The sequence below is a fragment of the Ahaetulla prasina genome, chromosome 2 (assembly GCF_028640845.1).
Source record: "Ahaetulla prasina isolate Xishuangbanna chromosome 2, ASM2864084v1, whole genome shotgun sequence".
NCBI lineage: Eukaryota > Metazoa > Chordata > Lepidosauria > Squamata > Colubridae > Ahaetulla > Ahaetulla prasina.
Genome location: NC_080540.1, coordinates 77,710,265 through 77,732,162, shown reverse-complemented (window position 1 = coordinate 77,732,162; position 21,898 = coordinate 77,710,265). Strand labels below are relative to the sequence as shown.

Below are 21,898 nucleotides of genomic sequence, written 5' to 3'. Positions count from 1 at the left end.
AGGAATTACTGGAAAGCTTTTTTCCTTACAAAATACATAAGCTAGCTAGAGAAATACCGTAGAATATATTACAATAAAGCCTTTCTGTTACAGTGAAGTCTTTCCAAAGCACAAAATTTTATTGTGGATAACTCTAAAACTATTTTTAGTTGAGCACCACTAATAGTATTTTCATCTAGAAAGCTTGCAGTGGCCTCTCTTGTTACTGAACTGTTTCTAGGAATCTGTAGCCAACTTAATGTATTGTAGCAGCATATTGTAACCTCATATCTCTACCTGCTTAGGTTCTTCCCATAAGGAGGAGGAGTCTCAGAAAATGATTGTAGCAGGAACGTTAATGGAAAGATTTATGGATAATAATGTATCCATAATACTTATGGCAGCCTTAATATGTCAATATTAGTGCTGTGTTGGCGCAGTGGTTAGAATGCAGTATTACAGACTAATTCTGCTGAATTCCAGCAGTTCGATCCTGACTGGCTCAAGGTTGACTCAGCCTTTCATCCTTCCGAGGTCAGTAAAATGAGGAGCCAGATTGTTGGGGGAAATATGCTGATTCTGTCAACTACTTAGGGAGGGCTGTAAAGCACTATGAAGCAATATATAAGTCTAAGTGCTGTCATTGCTGTTTATCTTCAATAAGGTAGTCCTTCTAAAGAAGGAGGGTGATTCTGCTTGGTATAAGAGGGGGCAAAGGGATTTTCTGAAAGGCTTTCAAAATTCAAATATTATACCAGCTGTCCAGAGTCGCTGTGAGTCTGGCGGCATATCAGTAATGGGTTCCATTTACCTTTGCTACTTGTTCGGAACTGCGAGTACGCCCAGTGCTTCTGCGCATGCAGAGAGCGTCCGTGATGATGTCTGGGCGGGTGGGCGGAGCCTCCCACCTCTGCCACTACTGGTTTGCCCAAATGAGGGCGAACTGGTAGAAACCCACCACTGCGGCATATATCTTAGATAGATGATAGATAGACAGACAAATAAGCAGACAAACAGATAGACACCCTACAGCAATAAAGTAATATTCTTGAAATACTTGATATATCTTGTGGTAGGGCTTATCTTAAAAGACTGACACTAAAATTCTAATACCAGCATATCCATAAAATTAGCTTCCACTTAACTGCTATGTCATTCCATTACCCAGGAAATGCCTCTATATTTATGAAAGTATTAGGGGGGATCAAAAATATGCACTAAGAAACTTAACTGATTGAATTCATTCACTTCTGGAACTATTGATATGTCCTTGCACCGAAATCCTTGTAGGAAGAAATTCTTAAATAGGTTTAGTATTTGCAAGGATATTAGTGGATATTTTTCTCTGAAGAGACATCGTGGTGCAGGATATAAAGCAATGGTTGACAGATAGAACCACATATTTGAAAGAAAGTCTGAGGACATCTTTTGAGTAAAAAATAAGATCGAATATATCCTAAAAGCTTTTTTTAATCACCTACTTGTCTTTTCACCAGAATGGAGTAAAACTTTTTCATAATCTGATCATAAAGGTTTTGCTTGGTAACAAAAAATAAATAGTGATCAAAGAATGAAAACCTATGTCAAGACCAGCTGAAATAGATTAGATTGAAATATAACAGACAGTGAACCTAAGAAATTAACAAATCTACTAACATTAATTTTATGTTATTACAGGGCATCTGGTTTCAGGGATGACCAGCATCCAGCATCTTAAATTCAGACAACCGTACAATTTAGTTCTAAATTACTTGTAGGCCAGTTAATTATTTTTTCTACTACAGTTGAATAAGTTTGTTGATTCCTCCATGAGTTTTTTCTTTCTTGCATTTGTGTTTGACAGAATTTCAGGATTTGCTTATAAAACTTCTAGCCAGAAGTCATTGACGATACCAATCAAAGACAGAAGTATTCTGTCTTCTTCTGCTTTTGCTCTTTTTTCAGACAAATGGAATTACAGTATTTATCTATGCAGTATTCATTTGAGCCTGTGACTGCAGAATTCATAAATAAAACAAAATTCCATGCAGACAGTTCCATCCTTGGGCATCTGTATCTTAGAATTACCTTAATGCAGAAAAATAATAATTTAAATATTAATCAGAGTTGATCATTATGAATGATCACATGAACCCTTTTATTAATATTTCAATTCTGTGACATTTAGTATTTTAAATACAATTTAAATAATTAAATACAATTATCATGATTCATAGTCATAAATCAGAATAAAAACAGATTACATGTATTGAATTATTCAGCTGTGATTTATGTATTTTAATCCAATTATTTATTCTTCCTAGCAACATAATACTAACATTTTTGTCATATATATATCATATGTCATATGTAGGTCTTTGGTTATTCGGGTTTTCTCCCGCGTAAAATTGGAAGTGTCTTGGCAACGTTTCGACGAAGTCTCATTCGTCATCTTCAGGCTTCAGCTTCGTGCTTCTGGGAGCAATGTGTGATTGCAGCTGTTTCTTCCTTTTTAACTGCTAGTGGGGGTTTGAACTGATTGGGTGGGAGCTTGGCTGTGCTCTGATTGGATGGGGGTTTTTTTGTGCTCTGATTGGATGGGGGTGTGTCCTGTTTGGGTGGGTCTTGGTTGTGCTCAGATTAGTCTGAGTTGCAGGGGGATTTGAGCTGGTGAGCTGCATTGCTGTTGTTTGGCTTCGTGTTTGTGGTCGTGCTACATCTTCATAGTGGGTGTCTGTCTGCTGTATGTATGGATTGGAGGGGTTTGAAATGGCTAATGTTGCAGCTGCGGTCTGGCTTCTGGTCCTTAGTCGTGCTTCCTGATCAGTGTGGGTTTGGGTCTGCTTTCTGGGTGGATGTGTGGTGGTGACATCCTGTGTGGACCTCGTGAGTGTGGGTCTGGTGTCATTCCTCATGTTAGGGACTCGTTTGTCAATAAGGGCGGGTTTTCAAATGGCTGGTAGGCGGGAGGTATCATCTCGTTTGTTCATGCTGTGTGGGCGTTTTTTTATCTCGATGGCTTCTCTGATTATTCTGTTGTTAAAGTGTTCAGTTTTGGCGATAGTTCTGGTCTTTTTAAAGTCAATATCATGTCCTGTGGCTTTAAGGTGTTGGACCAGGGAAGAAGTTGGTTCCTCTTTTTTGACTGAGCTCTTGTGTTCTTCAATGCGTGCACTTATTCTTCTGTTGGTTTGTCCGATGTATGTGGTGGGGCAGGCGGTGCATGGGATTTCATATACTCCTTGATTTTCTAACTCAATTTTGTCATATATATGAGAAAGACCATCTTATATTTTTTTGAACCCTGAAATAAGTGCTTGGCCTTACTGCCATGCAACTCAAAAGCCTGATTGGGCTTACAATTCTTTCACTAGGAAATTCTACTTTCTTCTATTTATAAGATGTTAACCTATGTTAATACAGATGCATTAAAGAGATAATGCAGATGTCTTCGTGTTATTCTATACTGTAGAATAGAATAATACATTTAGAATCATTATAGAGATTTCATGGCAGCAAACCTGATTTGCCATTATTCATTCTAAAAGAAATTATAACTGATTATCTTTGCTCTCTGCTGAAATACACTTAAATAATGCTTACATTTCTCAGTGTTAATGAGAGTAAGATACATACTTCTTTTCTACCATAAAAATGCCTCTAAGAATAGATACATTTCATTTTCTTCCTAAGAATAATTCTTTAATTTAGTTTGTATTACTCATAAATAACAGTTGTTGATTGAAGAGAGCCAAATATTAATAGGTAACAAGACCTACTTAATGCCTGTTTTGGTTCATTTTTCTCCAGAATGAAAATATGTATTCTACCAAAAATTGTGAAAAGCCAAATTAAACTTAAAAATTATAGCAAAATTGTCAGAGAATATTGATTTAATTTGAATGAATTTCATTCTCCGGACCTTAGATGAATATTTTCTTACATTATTGAAAGAGCAAGTTGTTCATCTGGATAAAGTTTTATGTATTATTTTTTAAGAAATACTGGATATTTGGTTAAAGGCCAGATGACTAAAAGATAGCAATGTTGTGTTTATCCTCACAATTGGGAAGAAAGGAGTATTTAGGAAACTACAGACAAGTCAGAATGGCATCAATACTTGAGAGAGAACATTTAGAATAAATCGTAACTGGATAGTTCTGTAAAATCCTTGAAACAGTGTGTTAATTATCAGAGGTCACCATAGATTTGTTAATAACAAGTTTTGCCACATTAACCTTATGTTATTTTTTATTGTAATTTTCTCAGTGGATTAGGGAAATGCTGTATAAATAATAAATCTAGATTTCAGCAAATATTTGACATTCTGATTAGGAAGCTAATTAAATGTGATTTGGATGGCATGACTGTTAAGTGGATGCCTAACTAGCTCAAAAATTATATTCAGAAAATGCTCATCAGTGATTTCTCATAAAACTAGATGTGGGGTACCATAAATTGGCCACCAACAGTCAACTCTGACTTGATGGCAGAGAATCAGTCCACACAAGTTTCAGATCTGGGTTTTTATTTCTCAATATTTTTAACCACTTGGATAAAGATTTGGTATATGATACCAATCTGCTATTAATTTCTATTCTTGGATGCAATAGTCTGAGACAAGACATCCAGAAGCAAACAGTCTCATACTAGCACAATTAAACACCCAGACAGGAGATGAGCACAGAGCCTGTTTTCTAGTGTGTTACAATGGATGAGCAGAAAAAAAGGCATAAGAAACCTTGATTTCAGTGGAGATGAATTTGATAAGACTGGAGTCAATGACATTCTTTTATAATGGCTTCTTTAGCAGATAAGTAGGCACTCACCAATAGAAGAACATCCCATAAATAGACTTTTTTTGTAGTAATTTACACAAAATGTTACCAAGGTATGGGGAATGTGCTATGACATAGCTGTATAGCCTTCCAGAAATTAGTTGTTGGTATAACAGTCTAAGCTAATAAAAACACCACAAGTCGACCATATCTGATTTCATTAAGAAGTCTGTTTTAGATAAATTCCAAAAATGTATGCCAGAGAAATGGCTAAATTTCAATGTGAATAAAATCTATAAACTTTTAAACTTAACTTTAAACTTTTTAAAATTAAGACAGTTTGTTTAAAGCACCTTCCTTCAATGCACATGACACAGGAGTTCTACATAACGTTTATTTTTACAGGGTACTTGTTCACTTGTGGTTAACACTTCAAAGGTGAAAAAGCTGTCAGAAAAAGGTGCAAAATTCACAAATTCATTATTAAGGGAAGCACCTTAATCTGATACTATATAAAAAATAAAAAAAAATCATTTGAATCAAGTTTTCATTGGAGAAATACAGACAATGTTTGCCATTTTTTTCTTCTAGGATATTCTTTTGATATTATTCCTAATGTACAATCCTAGATTTCTTGATGGTCTCCCATCCAAACAGTAACCTGGGTTGGCCCTGCTTAGCTTCTTGTGGACCAGCCAACTTGCTTATATGCTGCCATATAAATCCCACATTTAATGTTTATTTGTGTTTTTATGTATTTATTTAATTTTAATAGTGTTCTACTAATTATTCCCTAGAGACTATTTATCTGTTAGAGTAACCTTGTAAATGACATTGTAAAGATTATAAATGCGAATGTTTAGAGCATAATATTGCATTCTGATGTTTAAAATAGCACTGAGATACACATTTTTTTTCTTTCATTTGCACAAGGAAAATAATAAGCAACCTTGACATGCTACTATAGGGACTAATTGTATAAATATTTTATCTTTTCATTCGTACTCTCTTATGCAGCCATTTTTAACCATGTTCTGCTAAAAATTGAATAAATATTATATTGCAGCTTTGAATTACTGTCCATGGCGCTTTTAAAACACAAATATAGTTCCAGGTTTCACCACACTGTATATTGGGTATTCCCTAGATAAAGACCTGTCCTTTATGGTAAAACATATGTTCTAATTACAATACTATCTATTTATAGAACTTAAAATAAAGATTATAAAATCAAAAAGGTCTCTGAAATACAGATATTATGTATTTTGCCTAATTCTTTCTCAGAAGTGAGCTTCTGGGATTCTTAAAGGGATAATTCCAAAGAGAGAAACCCACTTTATTCCCATTTCAATTAGAGTTCAGATAAGATTAAACTGCTAATTTTCCATCTCTTCCAACCCCACCCGCTCCCCAAACATATTCCTCACTTAAGTTAGTGAAACGAAATTAAATTAGTGAAATGGAATTAAGGAAAGAAGGGGTTTTTTCTCCCCTCTCGTCTCTCTTCCTTTCCAGGACCTAGATGTGGTCCATGGCCCATAAAGAGTAAAAGAATGATGACCAGTGGCCATTGTACCTTGGATGTTTCCTAAGAAGGACTGGGAGAAGGGAAGAAAGACCAACTGTCTTGCTCATAATGTTCTGTTACGAATAGCAGCATCCCCAGTTCCATCCATGAAAAAAATCAAGCTTGATTTCAGAACTGCACAAATAGTGCATCACCACCTAAACTCACTATCTTATCAGAAAGAGGCTGAAGCTTGTCATATTGCCAAGTGCTCAGCAGTGTTGTAAATGGATTAGTGAGAAGACTTGGCCTCCCAAGCAGATTTGAAGCACATCTAATATTTCCCCGTGTTAAGGGATGAGTGGAGAGAATCCTTTGGAAGCTGGCAGTGAAATAAATACTCAGGAATTGAACCAGGTTGCTTCTTTAAACACAGCAACACGTTGGTCTGTTAAATTGGACTTAACTCTTTGTATACACTTGACAATATAGAATGCTGGTAAACTTTTATTGGGCATCATTGAGAGGCAGGAAAAAGGTAAATTATTGGACTTTAGATTAAAACAACAATAACATAATTTTATTCTTACTATCAAAGATGATCAGCATAAGAATACCTTATTAGGATTTGGATTTAATATATCAGTCTTTTTTTAAACTTTTAATGTTGACTTTAAAATAATAAGGTAAAGACCACTGAGGGAGAAATTAATCACTTTAAAATAGACCTTCCAATGATTACAGATGATTAAGCCATTTATGTAGTTGGCCCATTGAGAAATAATAGAGTCTATTAAATCTATGTAAATAAGAAAACCTCCTGGTGCTAATAGTTATCTTGCTGAGTGTTATAAGGTATGAATTGACTTTTTGTCCTTATATTTCTTAATGATACTTTTTAAAAAATCTTGTATCTTTATAGGACATTTATATAATAATAACAACTTTGAAGTCTAATCAAGATGCTTCTGAACCTGTAATCTATCACCTGATTTCTCTGTTAAATGCTTATGCAAAAAAAACCCACAAAAACCCTGGAGTAATAGGGGATAAATACTGTGCAACAATTTATTGCTATTGAGCTATTCTATTTTTATTGCTGTTAAGTTATTTAATTGTTGCAAGTGGAATTTGTTTACAATGGCATTACATTCACTTAAATACCACCTTTCTTTTTTTCTTTCTTTTCTTATATAACAAAATAAAATTTTACAAACTAGTTCAGATGCATTAGCAGCATTTGAAACTGAATTCTTTTCAGATTTAAAAAATGTTGGATGTTTCTAAGTTTACTTGCACAGGCAGTATGGGTTTAAGGATACGACTGAATTTTTTTTTTTTTTTTTATAAAAAAGTTTTATTTTTACAATCTTATCAAATAATTCATCCAATGTACAGTTATATACAATTAGTCGGGCCTGCCCAGTCACCACCCCCCTTTTTAACCTTCTTCCCTCTTCTACCTTCTTTTACTTTCCAAACCTTCCTCTCCTTCTCTTATCTACCTCCTCTCCTCCCTCCACCCTACACTCTTCTCCCTCTTCTACCCCTCTTCCTTCCTCTTCTCCTCTTTCCTACCTCCTACTCTCTCTTTTTTTCCTCCCCACCGTTCTAAAATGGCAACTGGTCAGACCCGACCCTACATTAATTATATTTATACATCTTCAATAATCCCTGTACATTAACCATCACTCCATCACTAACCTCAACCCCCCAATTCCCTTCCCCTTTACCCCCCACCCCCCACCCCGACTTCCCAGAACAAAATGCAGGGTATCAAAACTAACAATCATAATCTAAAATAATTCCTAAATTATAATCTCTAGTCTCTCCACGCTTATTCACACTCTCAATTCCCCTCTCCTTCAAAAATATATCTAATACAAATTATTTCCTAAATTTACTCATATGCTATTTGATATTTTTTTATCTGATACTTATTTTGAATATAATCAATCCACATTTTCCATTCTAAAATATATTTTTCTTGTGTATATTCTTTCATGTAAGCAGAAATTTTGCCATTTCTGCCAGATTTGATACTTTAAGAGTCCATTCTTCAATTGTAGGTAATTCTTCTTTCTTCCAATATTGAGCAATCAAAAGTCTTGCGGCTGTTATTAAGTTCAGAATCAATTTAGTCTCTATAGCTGTACAATCCATAATTATTCCTAGTAAAAGAACTGCGGGTAAACTTAATCTTCTTTTTCAAAATATTCTGCATGATCCACCATACTTTAATCCAAAATGCTTTAACTTTTTTGCAAGTCCACCATATATGATAATAAGTAGCATCTTCACAATCACATCTCCAGCATTTAGCCTGTACATTAGGATACATACATGACAATTTTTGGGGTCTAAATGCCATCTATAAAACATCTTATAAAATTTTCTCTCATATTTTGCGCTTGTGTAAATTTAACATTCCTCACCCATATTCTTTCCCAAGTTTCCAACATTATTGGTTGCTGAAAATTTTGTGCCCACTTAATCATACAATCCTTAACCAAATCAGTCTCTGAATCTATTTCTACTAATACATTATACAACCTCTTAATATGCTGTTGACCTTGATCTCTCATTTGTTTTAACAATTTATCCTCAATTTCCTTAACACCTATTCTTTGATCTAATTTCCATCTAGCTTGTAGTTGTCCATATTGGAACCATGTATAATTTTTCCCTTCTTCCCCCATCTTTTCTCTAGATTTTAATTGTAACTCCCCCTTTTCCATACAAAGAAGTTCTTTATAAGTAACTACCTCCATCTTTTGATATATATTTATATTTTCTATCATGTGTCTCGGTTTGCCCATATTGGAATCTTTCCATCTAATTTGTATTGATATTTCCTCCAAACCCTCAATAATGCATTTCTAATTATATTATTTTTAAATATTTTATCAACTTTCTTATCATATAATAAATAGGCATGCCACCCATATAACAAACCATAACCTTCTATATTCAGAACTCTTTCCTCAGTTAAATTAATCCAATCAGTAATTAATGATAAAACAACTGCTTCATAATACAATTTTAAATTAGGCATTTTAAGACCCCCTTTCCTTATATCCTGCATTACTTTTAATTTTATTCTTGGTTTTTGCCCATCCATACAAATTTACTAATCCCTTTTGCCATTCCTGTAATTTAATATCATTCTTAAACACCGGTATCATTTGAAACAAAACAAAACCTGGGCAAAACATTCATTTTATAGCCGCTATTCTTCCCAGCAAAGATAGTTGTAACTTCTTCCAACTCTCCATTTCTTTCCATACCTTCTGCCACAATACCTCATAATTATTTTTGTATAATTTAACATTTGAAGCTGTAATATATATTCCTAAATATTTAACCTTTTAACGATTTCAAAACCTGAAGTTCTTTCTAACTCTTCTTTTGTTGTATATTCATATTTTTAGTTATCATCTTTGTCTTTTGCTGATTCACCTTAAATCCAGATACTTTACCATACTGACCAATTATATCTTTTAAACCAGTTACTGAGTATATTGGTTGAGATACAGTAACAACCAGGTCATCTGCAAAAGCTCTTAATCTATAATCTTGATGTTTAACTCTAATTCCCTTTATTCGATCGGAACCACGTATGTTATTCAGAAGAATTTCTAAAGTTAAAATAAAAGTAATGGGGACAAGGGACATCCCTGTCTCGTCCCTTTCTCAATTTTAAAAGTTTCTGTTAACCCACCATTTACTATTATTTGTGCTGTTTGCTTCTGATATATTGCTTTAATTGCACGAATAAAAAAATCCCCAAATTGCATTTTTTCTATTACTTTAAACAAAAACTGCCAATCCAATCTATCAAAAGCTTTTTCAGCATCCAAAAAAAGGAATGCCGCTGAGACTTGGTTGTTTCGTTCCAAATATTCAAGTAAATTTACGATTTGCCTCACATTATATCTCATCTGCCTACCCTTAATAAATCCTGACTGATCATTATGAATTATTTGATTCATCACTGGCATTAATCTATTAGCCAATATCTTGGTAAATATCTTGTAATCAGTATTTAAAAGTGATATAGGCCTATAATTCTCTGCTTTAATACCATCTCGATCTTCCTTCGGTATTAACGAAATAAAGGCTGTCCTCCATGAAGGGGGAACATCTCCTCCCATTTGAATTTTATTAAATAACTCTTTAAGTGGTTCAACCATCTCATTTTGTAAATTTTATAATAAACAGCTGTTAAACCATCTGTTCCTGGTGCTTTACCGATTTTAAGTTGTTTAATTGCTAAGGAAATTTCTCCTTAGTTCTAAGTTGCTTCTTTCTTTGATCAGTTTCCACCCATTGCTTCTTGTTCTACCCTCAGGTGCTTTGGAGAACAGCCTGACTCCCTCTTCTTTGTGGCAACCCTGAGATATTGGAACACAGCTATCATGTCTCCCTAGTCCTTCTTTTTATTAAACTAGACATACCCAGTTCCTGCAACCGTTCTTCATATGTTTTAGCCTCCAGTCCCCTAATCATCTTTGTTGCTCTTCTCTGCACTCTTTCTAGAGTCTCAACATCTTTTTTACATCGTGGCGACCAAAACTGGATGCAATATTCCAAGTGTGGCCTTACCAAGGCATTATAAAGTGGTACTAACACTTCACGTGATCTTGATTCTATCCCTCTGTTTATGCAGCCCAGAACTGTGTTGGCTTTTTTAGCAGCTGCTGCACACTGCTGGCTCATATCTAAATGGTTATCCACTAGGACTCCAAGATCCCTCTCACAGGTACTACTATTGAGCAAGGTACCACATATACGGTACTGGTGCATTTTGGTTTTTTTGGCCTAAATGTAGAACCTTACTTTTTTCACTGTTGAATTTTATTTTGTTAGATAGCGCCCAATGTTCAAGTCTGTCAAGATCTTTCTGTAACTTGAGCCTATCTTCTGGAGTGTTGGCTATCTGCCAGGCTTAAAGTTGCCAAGGTTGGAGACTCCTGATCTAGAGAACAGATTTGCTGATATTTCACTGGCAACTGTGGTTGGCATCTGTACAGGCCACAGGTAACTGACCTGGGATTGTACTAGGTTCCTGTCTTTATAGCCACGTCCTAACTGCTGATTAGACCAGTGTAATCAACCTGCACCAATCAGAAACCAGCTCAGTTAATCAGGTTCAAGATAGGAGTCCAGGAGCAAATTACTTTGCCTCTGAAGCACCCACAGTTGCTGGTGAAACATTAGAAAATCTCTTCTCTAGACCACAGTCACTAAATCCTGAAATCCAACAGTGCTCAACAGATACCAGCCATGAACATCAGCAAATCTAACACATTATTCCTTGGGCTCTAGGCTCCATCACAATGATATTGTCAAGCATCCAGGGAAATCAGGAAGTGCAGGCAGTTCAAAATAATATATAGGTTCATTGCAAGATTATGCTCTATACAAGAATCTGAACTATTAACAGTAAAGGGAAATTAGCAGGAGTTAAGAATAGAAGGGAATTCAAGGTGGGCTGGAGTTAGATCTCATGTGGGCATGAATGGATTCATGATTGATGACACATTTTACCCCTCCCTCCGGCTAAGCCTGGTCATCTCCTGCAGATAAGTCAAACAATAAAAAGGCAATAGCACCAGTGGCCCCTACTGGATTGGCTGTTGATGTGGGATATTTTTCTGGTTTGAAGTGTACTTTTATACATGAATGTTGGGAAAGAAAAAACATTTTGTAGGAATAAATATATACCTCCCCATCACACTTCACCCGTTCAGGATAAGCAGCATTATTGCTGACATGTCTAATTCTCATTTGCATCTAACAAAACCTGGTAAAAATAAACTTTCGTACACAACCATTTCTGCTATTTATGTATAATTTAAGATTATACATTCTTTCCCCCTCTCTTATAAAAAGCAACTATCTGGATCTCATGAATTTATCTTGATTTATATTAATTTTCAGATCCATGGTCCTTGTTGGATCATACAGTTTAACGTTCACTGAAAAACAATTTGGTTCTTAACCAACAACACAATATTGATTGTATAGACATATTCACCACCACACCAAAATGCCCCTGCCTATTATGGCTTCTCTCATCAATATACTGAGTAACCAAAGACAAATTATATGTTTGAATCATACTCCCTGCTCTGTGCTAGATCATTTACTAAGCATCACATTTATCATCACACTCATGTTTTATTTCCATCATGGAAATAAATGGAAATTCCATCATTTGCATACTCTCAGCATATTCATCAACCTTCAAGTTTGTATTGATATAAAACATTCCATAATTCAGGCTTATTCACTTTATCATAAAGTTTACTAAATTATCAGGATAGTATTTTCCTTCCTAACATTTCTCTATTTCTCATTGATCTGCTGAAGTGCAAAATTTGGTTCTACATATCCCTCATCACACAATGCAGTCCCAAATTTTGCTCATTGTCATACTCTTCTGAAAGAATTCTGCCAAACTCTTTTCTTTACTTTTCCTTCCATACTTTACTAACTTTTCCTCTGTAGATTTAACATTCGGTATTACAATATTCAGTAGTCCTTTTTCAGCAACTGCCTCATTTAGTGACTGTTCACAGTTACAAGGGTGATGAAAAAGTGATTTTATGACCAAGCCCCACATGTATGTCTTTACAAGTTTGCAAAGTAAAGGAAAGCTGAAGCAAAATTATAAGCATAATTGCAGCTTTAGTGACCAATTTACCTAATGGTCAAGTTACCCATCCCAACTGTAGTTCCTTTTTTTTTTTTTTTTATTAAAAAAGTTTTACAACAATTAAATTTTTCCCCTCCCTCCTCCTAAACCCCCTCCCCGGACTTCCCGGAGCAAACACAAGGTATAGTTCCTTAAACAAAACAGTCATACATTAAATTTTTTAAAATCTAACACAATTATAATCTTTCTCTCTCACATAACCTGACTTCTTCCATTAAAATCAAAAATAACATCCTTCATTCAAAAGCAATCCGAAATTTCTTAATCTGATATCTATTTTGAATATAATCAATCCAGTTCTTCCATTCATTTAAATATTTTTCTTGAGTACTGTCTTTCAAGAAGGCTGAGATTTTAGCCATCTCAGCCAAATTGGAAACTTTCAATATCCATTCTTCTATTGTGGGTAATTCTTTTTTCTTCCAATATTGTCCAATCAACAGTCGTGCTGCTGTTATTAAGTTCAAAATCAACTTAGTCTCAATCACTGTACAGTCCGTTGTTATTCCCAAAAGGAAAAATTGCGGTAGGAACTTTATCTTCTTCTTCAGAACATTCTGCATAATCCACCAGATTCTTATCCAGAAAGACTTAATTTTCTTACAAGTCCACCATACATGAAAATATGTAGCATCATCACAATTACATCTCCAACATTTCGCTTGCATATCTGGATACATACATGATAATTTCTTAGGATCTAAATGCCATCTATAAAACATCTTATAAAAATTTTTCCTTAAATTCTGCGCTATGTAAATTTAACATTTCTAACAAATTTTTCCCATGTTTCCAACATTATTGGTTCTTGAATATTCTGTGCCCATTTTATCATACAATCCTTTATTAAATCTCTTTCAGAATCTATTTCTATCAACACAGTATACAATCTCTTTATATGCCCCTGAGTTTGATTTCTAATTTGTTTAACCAGATTTTCTTCATTTTGAATGATACCAATTTTCTGATCTTCTTTCCATCTAGCCTTTAACTGTCCATATTGAAACCAAGTATAATTCCTCCCTTCTTTTAATGTATCCAAAGATTTTAGTTGTAAATTTCCTCTCATTGTATAAAAGATCTTTATAAGTAATCATTTCTTGTTCCTGTTCTATATTTATATTCTCTACTGCGTGCGAGGACATACCCATATAGGAATTTTGTAATTTAACTTATAATAATATTTTTCCAGACACGCAGAAGAGAAATTCTCAACACATGATTCTTAAAAGCTTTATCTACTTTCTTATCATACAATAAATATGCATGCCAACCATATAATAAATCATAACCTTGTATATTCAAAATCCTTTGCTCCGTCAAATTAAACCAATCACTTATTACCGAAAGAACAACTGCTTCATAATACAGTTTTAAATTAGGCATTTTAATCCTCCTCTTTCCGTGTATCTTGCATTATTTTCATTTTGACTCTCGCTTTTTCCTTCCCATATAAATTTATTAATTCCAATCTGCCATTCATCCAAATTTTTATCTTTCTTAATTATTGGTATCATCTGAAACAAGAACAAGAATTTAGGCAAAACATTCATTTTATAGCTGCTATTCTCCTAACAAAGATAATTGTAATTTTTCCAAGTATTCATTTCCTTCTGAATTTTTTTCCATAACACATCATAATTATTCTTATACAATTTTCCATTTGATGAAGTAAGAAAGACTCCTAAATATTTAACCTTTTTTACAATTTCAAATCCTGTTATTTCCTCTAGTTTTTCTTTCTGGTTCTTAATCATATTTTTGGTTAACACTTTTGTTTTATTTTGATTCACTTTAAACCCTGAGACCCTTCCATATTGATTAATTACTTCCAACAAATATACACTCGAATTTATAGGCTGAGTCAACATAACAACCAAATCATCTGCAAATGCTCTAACTTTATATTCATATCTTCTAATTCTAATACCTCTATCTCCCTTAACTCTCTTATCTTATCCAATAAAGGTTCCAAAGATAAAATAAACAATAAAGGTGATAAAGGACACCCTGCCTTGTTCCTTTCGCAATTTTAAAACTATCTGTCAAACTACCATTAATTATTATCTGAGCTGTTTGCTCTCCATAAATTGCCCTAAGTATTCGTGTAAAACCATTTCCAAATTGCATTTTGTCTGATAATTTAAATAAAATTCCCAATGCAAACGATCAAAAGCTTTCTCTGCATCCAAGAATATAAACGCTGCGGAATCTGATTTTTCTTTTCCAAATATTCCAATAAATTCACTATCTGCCTAACATTATTCCTCATTTGTCTCCCTTTTATGAAACCAGACTGGTCAGTGTGAATCCTTTGTTGTACAATTTCCATTAACCTATTTGCCATTATTTTTGCAAAATCTTATAATCATTATTCAAGAGTGAAATCGGTCTATAATTCCCAGGCTTAGTACAATCCTGATCCTCTTTTGGTATCAATGAAATAAAAGTAGTCCTCCATGATGGTGGTACTCCTCCTCCCATCAATATCTGATTAAATAACTCCATAAGTGGACCAACTATCTCATCCTGTAACTTTTTATAATATATTGCTGTAAGTCCATCTGTGCCTGGGATTTCCTATTTTTAATTGCTTTATTACCAAAATAATTTCCTCAGAAGTTATAGGCCGATTCAACTCTTCCCTTTGTTCATTAGTTAAACCTTTAACCTTATATTCTTTCAAATATTTATCAATATCCATATTCAATATTGTATCTCTGGCATATAAATTTGTATAATATTCCAAGAAAGCTTTTTTAATTTTATCCTGTTGAAATCGCACTTTACCCTTGTATTCAATTCCTTCAATAGTACGTGCTTTCTGTCTTTTCCTTAACATATAAGCCAACCACCTCCTGATTTATTGGCATTACAAAAAGTATTATGTTTAGCATATTGTATATTGGTTGCCACCTGATCTGCCATTAACATATTAAATTGACTCTGTAATATCTTTATCGCTTCAGTAGTTTTTAAATCATGTGGATTATATACCAATAATTGTTGTTTCCTCTGAATTTCCTCTTCTAAATCCCTACGCTGTTTTTGTAGTTTTCTCCTCTGTCTACTATTAATATATATCAAATTTCCTCTCATAAAGGCCTTGCTCGCGTCCCACACCATTTCTATCAAGTTCCTTTCCCAAATTATAATCAAAAATTCTTTCATTTGTTTTTTACATTGATTTACATTATCCTCATATCTAAACAAATTTTCATTTATTCTCCATGATCTTCTTCCACCTTCATATTGCAACTCCATCCATACCGGACTATGATCAGTTAAACACCTTGGAAATATCTTTGTTTTCCTAACCCTAGAAAGCAAGTCATTGGTAATTAATATAAAATCAATACGTGAAAAAGATTGATGCCTGTCCGAAAAATAAGTATAATCTCTATCATCAAAATTCTGCCTTCTCCATATATCTTTCAACTCAAAATCTTCCATCAAATCAAAAAGATTTAGGCAATTTTGCATGCATAGGAATTTTCTTAGAAAGAGTTCTTTTATCTCTTCTAGTGTCCATTACACCATTCCAATCCCCTAATATAATAAATGTTTTATAGTCCCAAAAAGTCAATTTTTCATGTAACAGTTTATAAAATTTTTCTTGTTGTTGATTAGGTGCATATATGCCAATCACAACTATCTTTTCCTTCTAAAATCAATTCAATAGCAATATATCTTCCTTGAATGTCCGTTTCAATTAATTTACTTGATATATTTTTCTTCAAATATATAACTATACCATTTTTCTTATTCGAGCAGAAGAAACAAAATGTTTACCTAATTTCAATTAATCAAATATTTCTGATCTGATAATTTTATATGTGTCTCTTGCAAACATATCACATCATTTTTAAATTGTTTCAAATAATGGAATATTTTTCTTCTTTTCTGTGCTGAATTTAAACCATTAACATTCCATGTCAAAAATTTATTTGCCATCTCTGGCCTCTTGAAGCTTCTGAGCAATTAGCTGAAGACCCTCACTCTTCGGCTTGGCTCCTCCCACAGCTTCAGTAGTAGAATCCCGTTCCTGTCTTTGAAGTCGTTCCTCCATCTCCTTACGCCTAATAGCTCCCCTTGTCACTCTTTGTTCTTGAGATTGTACTGATATCACAGGTGCAGTTTCAGCTTCCCCACTCTGTTTCTCTTGAAGACTTTTATCCACTGTTTCTACATCCACTTTCAATACATTAAAAAGAAAATCTTTTGCTTTCAATTCAGTATCAATTCGATATCTCCTGCCTTGAAAAAATACTGTTAAACCAATTGGAACCTCCCATCTATATTGAATCTGATGCTTCTTAAGCTCTTGTGTAAAAAACCTAAAATCCCTTCTATCCTTTAACATTTTAGCAGGGATCTCTTTCAAAACCAACACCTCCTGTTCTGCTATTTGCAATTTCTTTTGGTATGTAGCTTGCAAAATCTGATTTCTTATTGTAGAAGTTAAAAAGTAAATTACAATATCTCTTGGGAGCTTTTTCTGCCTCGCTACCCAAGAATTAACCCTATATGCCTTATCAATTTGAAAATCAACTTCTCGAGGGTCCATGCCTAACATTTCAGCTAAGGCTTCTGATATAACTTTTTTAAGATCTTCTTCCTTCCGGTCTTGAAGACCCCTAATTCTCAAAGCCTTCTCCAACGCTCTATATTGCAATACCACCACATGATCCTCATTTTTATCCACTTTATTTTGAAGCTCTCCAACTTTATTATCCAAATACTGATTTGCTTGACTAATTACTTCCACTTTATCCTCCATTACTTCCAAATTTTTTGCCAAACCTTGAAAACCATCAATAAATCTTCTCTAATTTTTTTATTAGTCTCTTTAATTTCTTCCCTAAGTTGATCCTTCACACCATGAATATTATTCATAATTTCTTTAAATCGCTCTTCAGAAACTCTATTCTGTTCCTTTAATATATCTTCTAAATTAGTTTCAGACCCCCTTCTCGTCATGGGAACTTTTGGTGGCTTAGAAGCCATTTTAATTTAAGTAAAGTCTCTAATTAGAATTATAAAATCTCAAAAGTCTCAAAAGTCTCCAATTAAAGTTGTAAAATAAAAACTTTCACCTTGCCTCCTCTGGAAAGCTTCTATTCAGCTAAAATCCACAAAGACGAACTTCACTTTCTCTCACAAGCAACCTCCAATCCACTTCCTCTCAGACGCCATTTCTTCCTTCACTAAGTTCAAGTGAGAAAAAGTTTTCCCCTTTTAAAAAGGAGTAGAAGTCAGCTCTCTTCTTGCTTCCCCAGTAATCGATCACTTGTATTTGTCCCGTCTGCTTTAAGTTATTCAAAACGGAATCAATTGAGCAGAGGTGGTCGTTTTCCTCTTGTCCTGCTTAATTAACAGGATCGAGCCGAGTCTGGAGTGAGGCTGGGTTATGCAGGCAGCCCTCCGAGACTCTGCATAAGAAAGCAGAGCCCCTGGGGCAATCTTCTGCTCTCCAGCCGCTCTGGCTAATCTCTTTCACCCAGAGAAAAGCTTTGAAGCTGGCTAACAGCCGTTCTCCCGCTGTTTCACCAGCTTTTACAGAATCTCAGTTCGGGACGCCATTCCAGGCGTCCTCTCGGGGAAAACGAAACCACCGGAACCCAACTGTAGTTCCTAAATGAGGACTATTTACAGTATATCCTTTGGCATAAAGTAACAGTAACGTCTGTAATGTATTTTGAACTTTGAGAAGGAATTTTGGGCGGGAAAATTGCACGTTGCTGATTGGTTGAAGCCTCAACCAAAAGAGTATTTAAAGAGGGGTTTTTGCCGGTTGTGCTCGCTGGGATCACAATAAACTAAAGAGCTGTTGTCATTCACTGGTCTCCTGCCTCTTCATTGCCCGAACTTAACATTGGCGACGAGGATGGGATGTTGAGGCAGTGAGATTGAAAGAAAGAGCTGAAGGAACCAGGAATTCGAAAACCCAGCCAGTTCTCGAAGGCGGAAAATAGCGATGTCCAGCTACACGCCGCCAGCGCCATTCGACCCAGCAAAGGAGAAATGGGGGTCGTACATGGCTCGCTTCGAGTGTTTCCTCGAAGCAAACGAACTACAGGGAGTCTCGGACAATCGGAAGCGAGCATACTTCCTGAGCCACTGCGGTCCAGAGGTCTTCGATACGGCGGAGTCACTCTCAGAGCCAACGCCGGTACAATCGGTACCGTGGCAGACACTACAAACAACACTTCGAGCGCACTACGCACCGGTACCCTCAAAGTTCGTCCAAAGTTTCGAATTGAGGCAACGGGTACAGCGAGAAGGCGAATCAATAAGTGTGTACATGGTCGCATTGAAGAAAGCCGCAAACCACTGCGAGTACAGAGATTTGGAGGATTCCTTACTCGAACAACTCATTTGTGGGGTCAGGGACATCAGACTACAAAGGCGGCTGCTGTCTAAAAGCAACCTGACTTTAGCGATAGCCCTGGACGAAGCCAGAGCTCATGAGATGTCCACCAAGGCGGCGGAGACCTTGCAAAAGCCAAACGTGCAGGGTGCCGGGACAAAGACTACACCGGTCCACAGTGAGGAAGTCCAGGCCGAATCGGAAGGTGAGGAAGAGGAAGAGGTGTTCCACACCGGGAGGCTGGAGAGAGGTGACCAGGATGAATGTGTGAGTTGTGGGGGGCAACACCAACAGCAAAACTGCAGATTCAAGGACGCGGTTTGTCGGCGGTGTGAAAAAAAAGGACACATAGCTCGGGCCTGCCGAGCCCCCCAACCTTCCCGCCAAAAATTAAAACCGACCAATCAGAGCGCGGGAGCAGCGAAGCGGCCCGGGATTGGTCCATTTAAAAAGGGCGCGAAGTTAAACCAGACCACTGTGAGAGTGGGCCACGCATCGACACGACTAGAGAAGAAAGCATTTACCCAAGTCTACATTGAAGGGGTGCAGTACCCCTTCGAAGTAGACACTGGGTCGTCAATCACAATGATGTCCTGGGACACCATCGTGACAGACTTGCCAGCGATCGCTAAACGTCAGCTACAAACCCAGAAGCTGAGAGTGCAGGACTACCAGGGGAATCGGATCCCTGTTCGAGGAGCCACATCCGTCCAAGTCAAATATGGACAATTCAAAAAGACCCTGCCAATCACCATAGTAAACGGAACTCTACCGAGTTTGCTAGGGCTGGACTGGTTCCGAGCTTTGGGCATGGGAGTGACCGGGGTCCACAGGAGCGACGTCATCCTCAGAGACAAACTACTGAAGGAGTTCGAGGACGTATTCAAGGATTGCCTGGGCAAGTACGTGGGGACCCCTATTTCTTTCAACCTTGACCCCCAAGTCGCCCCCATCCGGTTAAAGGCTAGGAGGGTTCCATTCGCCCTAAAGCCTAAAATTGACCAAGAATTGGACAAGCTAGTAAGCCAGGGAATACTAGTCCCCGTCGATCATGCAAAATGGGAGACACCCATAGTAACCCCAGTCAAACCAGACGGTTCGGTCCGGATTTGCGCTGACTACAAAGCAACGCTTAACAAAGCATTGCAGAAAAGTGCATACCCCGTTCCAGTGGTGCAACATTTGCTACACTCATTAGGGCAAGGGCAGGTCTTCGCCAAACTCGATTTGGCCCAAGCCTACCAGCAGCTACCTGTAGATAGCAGCACAGCTGAGGCGCAGACAATTGTCACGCACCGCGGGGCTTTCAAATGTACGCGACTCCAGTTCGGAGTTAGTGTGGCCCCAGGGCTCTTCCAGAACCTAATGGAGCGATTATTACAGGGCCTGCCAGGAGTGGTACCATACTTCGATGATGTATTGGTATCAGCTGAAAACTTAGAGGAACTCGGGGTAAAACTAAGGAAGGTGTTGGGCATTTTTAGGTCTGCGGGGCTTAAAGTTAAGCTCAACAAATGCCACATTGGGGTGAAATCTGTAGAATTCCTAGGATACCGAATAGACAGGGAAGGGATCCACCCCACGGAGAGCAAGGTACGGGCCATTAGAAAGGCCCCAGCCCCCAAAAATAAAACAGAATTACAGGCATTCTTGGGGCTTGTTAATTTTTATGCGGTATTCTTGAAGAATAAAGCAACAGTAGCCGAGCCGCTACATAAGTTGCTAGCAAAGAAAGCTGTGTGGTCCTGGGGCAGAGAAGAGGCTAGGGCATTTGAGGGGGTAAAAAACCTTTTGTCCAGCGATAGCCTCCTCATCCAGTACAATGGCATGTTGCCACTAGTGCTAGTTTGCAATGCTTCACCATATGGAGTGGGGGCGGTGCTCAGCCATAGGTTACCGAATGGAACAGAAGCCCCTATAGCGTATTATTCCCGGACGATGTCCTCTGCGGAAAGGAACTACAGCCAGTTAGATAGAGAAGCGTTGGCCATAGTCTCCGGGGTTAAGAAATTCCACGAATACTTGTTCGGGCGAGATTTCGAGATAGTCACGGACCACAGACCCCTTCTAGGGCTTTTAGCAGGTGACTGCCCAACACCCGTGGCACTTTCTCCCAGGCTGACCCGATGGACTATTTTCCTAGCGGCATACTCCTACAAATTGCTCCACCGCCCAGGAAAAGACTTAGGGCATGCGGACGCTCTGAGCAGATGCCCTTTACCAGAGACAATTGAAGACCCCACCCCGGGGACACCCGTCTTACTAATTGACTCTTTGGACTCTGGCCCAGTCACATCCAAGCAGGTGGCTAGGGCATCTTATAGAGACATTACAATACGGACTGTAATCGGTTGGGTGCAAAGGGGTTGGCCCGCTGCGCCGGGCGAGCGTTTCAAAGACTTTGCGAAAAAACAATCAGAACTGTCTGTTCAAGGGGGGTGTCTGTTATGGGGGGATAGGGTAGTTATCCCAGAAAAATTATGCGAAAATGTGTTGGAACTGTTGCATGTGGGCCACCCAGGGATTGTGCGGATGAAGAGTTTAGCGAGGAGTTATGTATGGTG

The 21,898-nt window shown here is 36.8% G+C and overlaps 1 protein-coding gene across 1 annotated transcript in view; it reads left to right on the top strand.

The window, feature by feature from the left end:
• BSN (bassoon presynaptic cytomatrix protein) overlaps positions 1–21,898 on the top strand; it is a 194,674-nt gene that overhangs the window by 74,896 nt on the left and 97,880 nt on the right. The gene's annotated exons all lie outside the window — the stretch shown is intronic.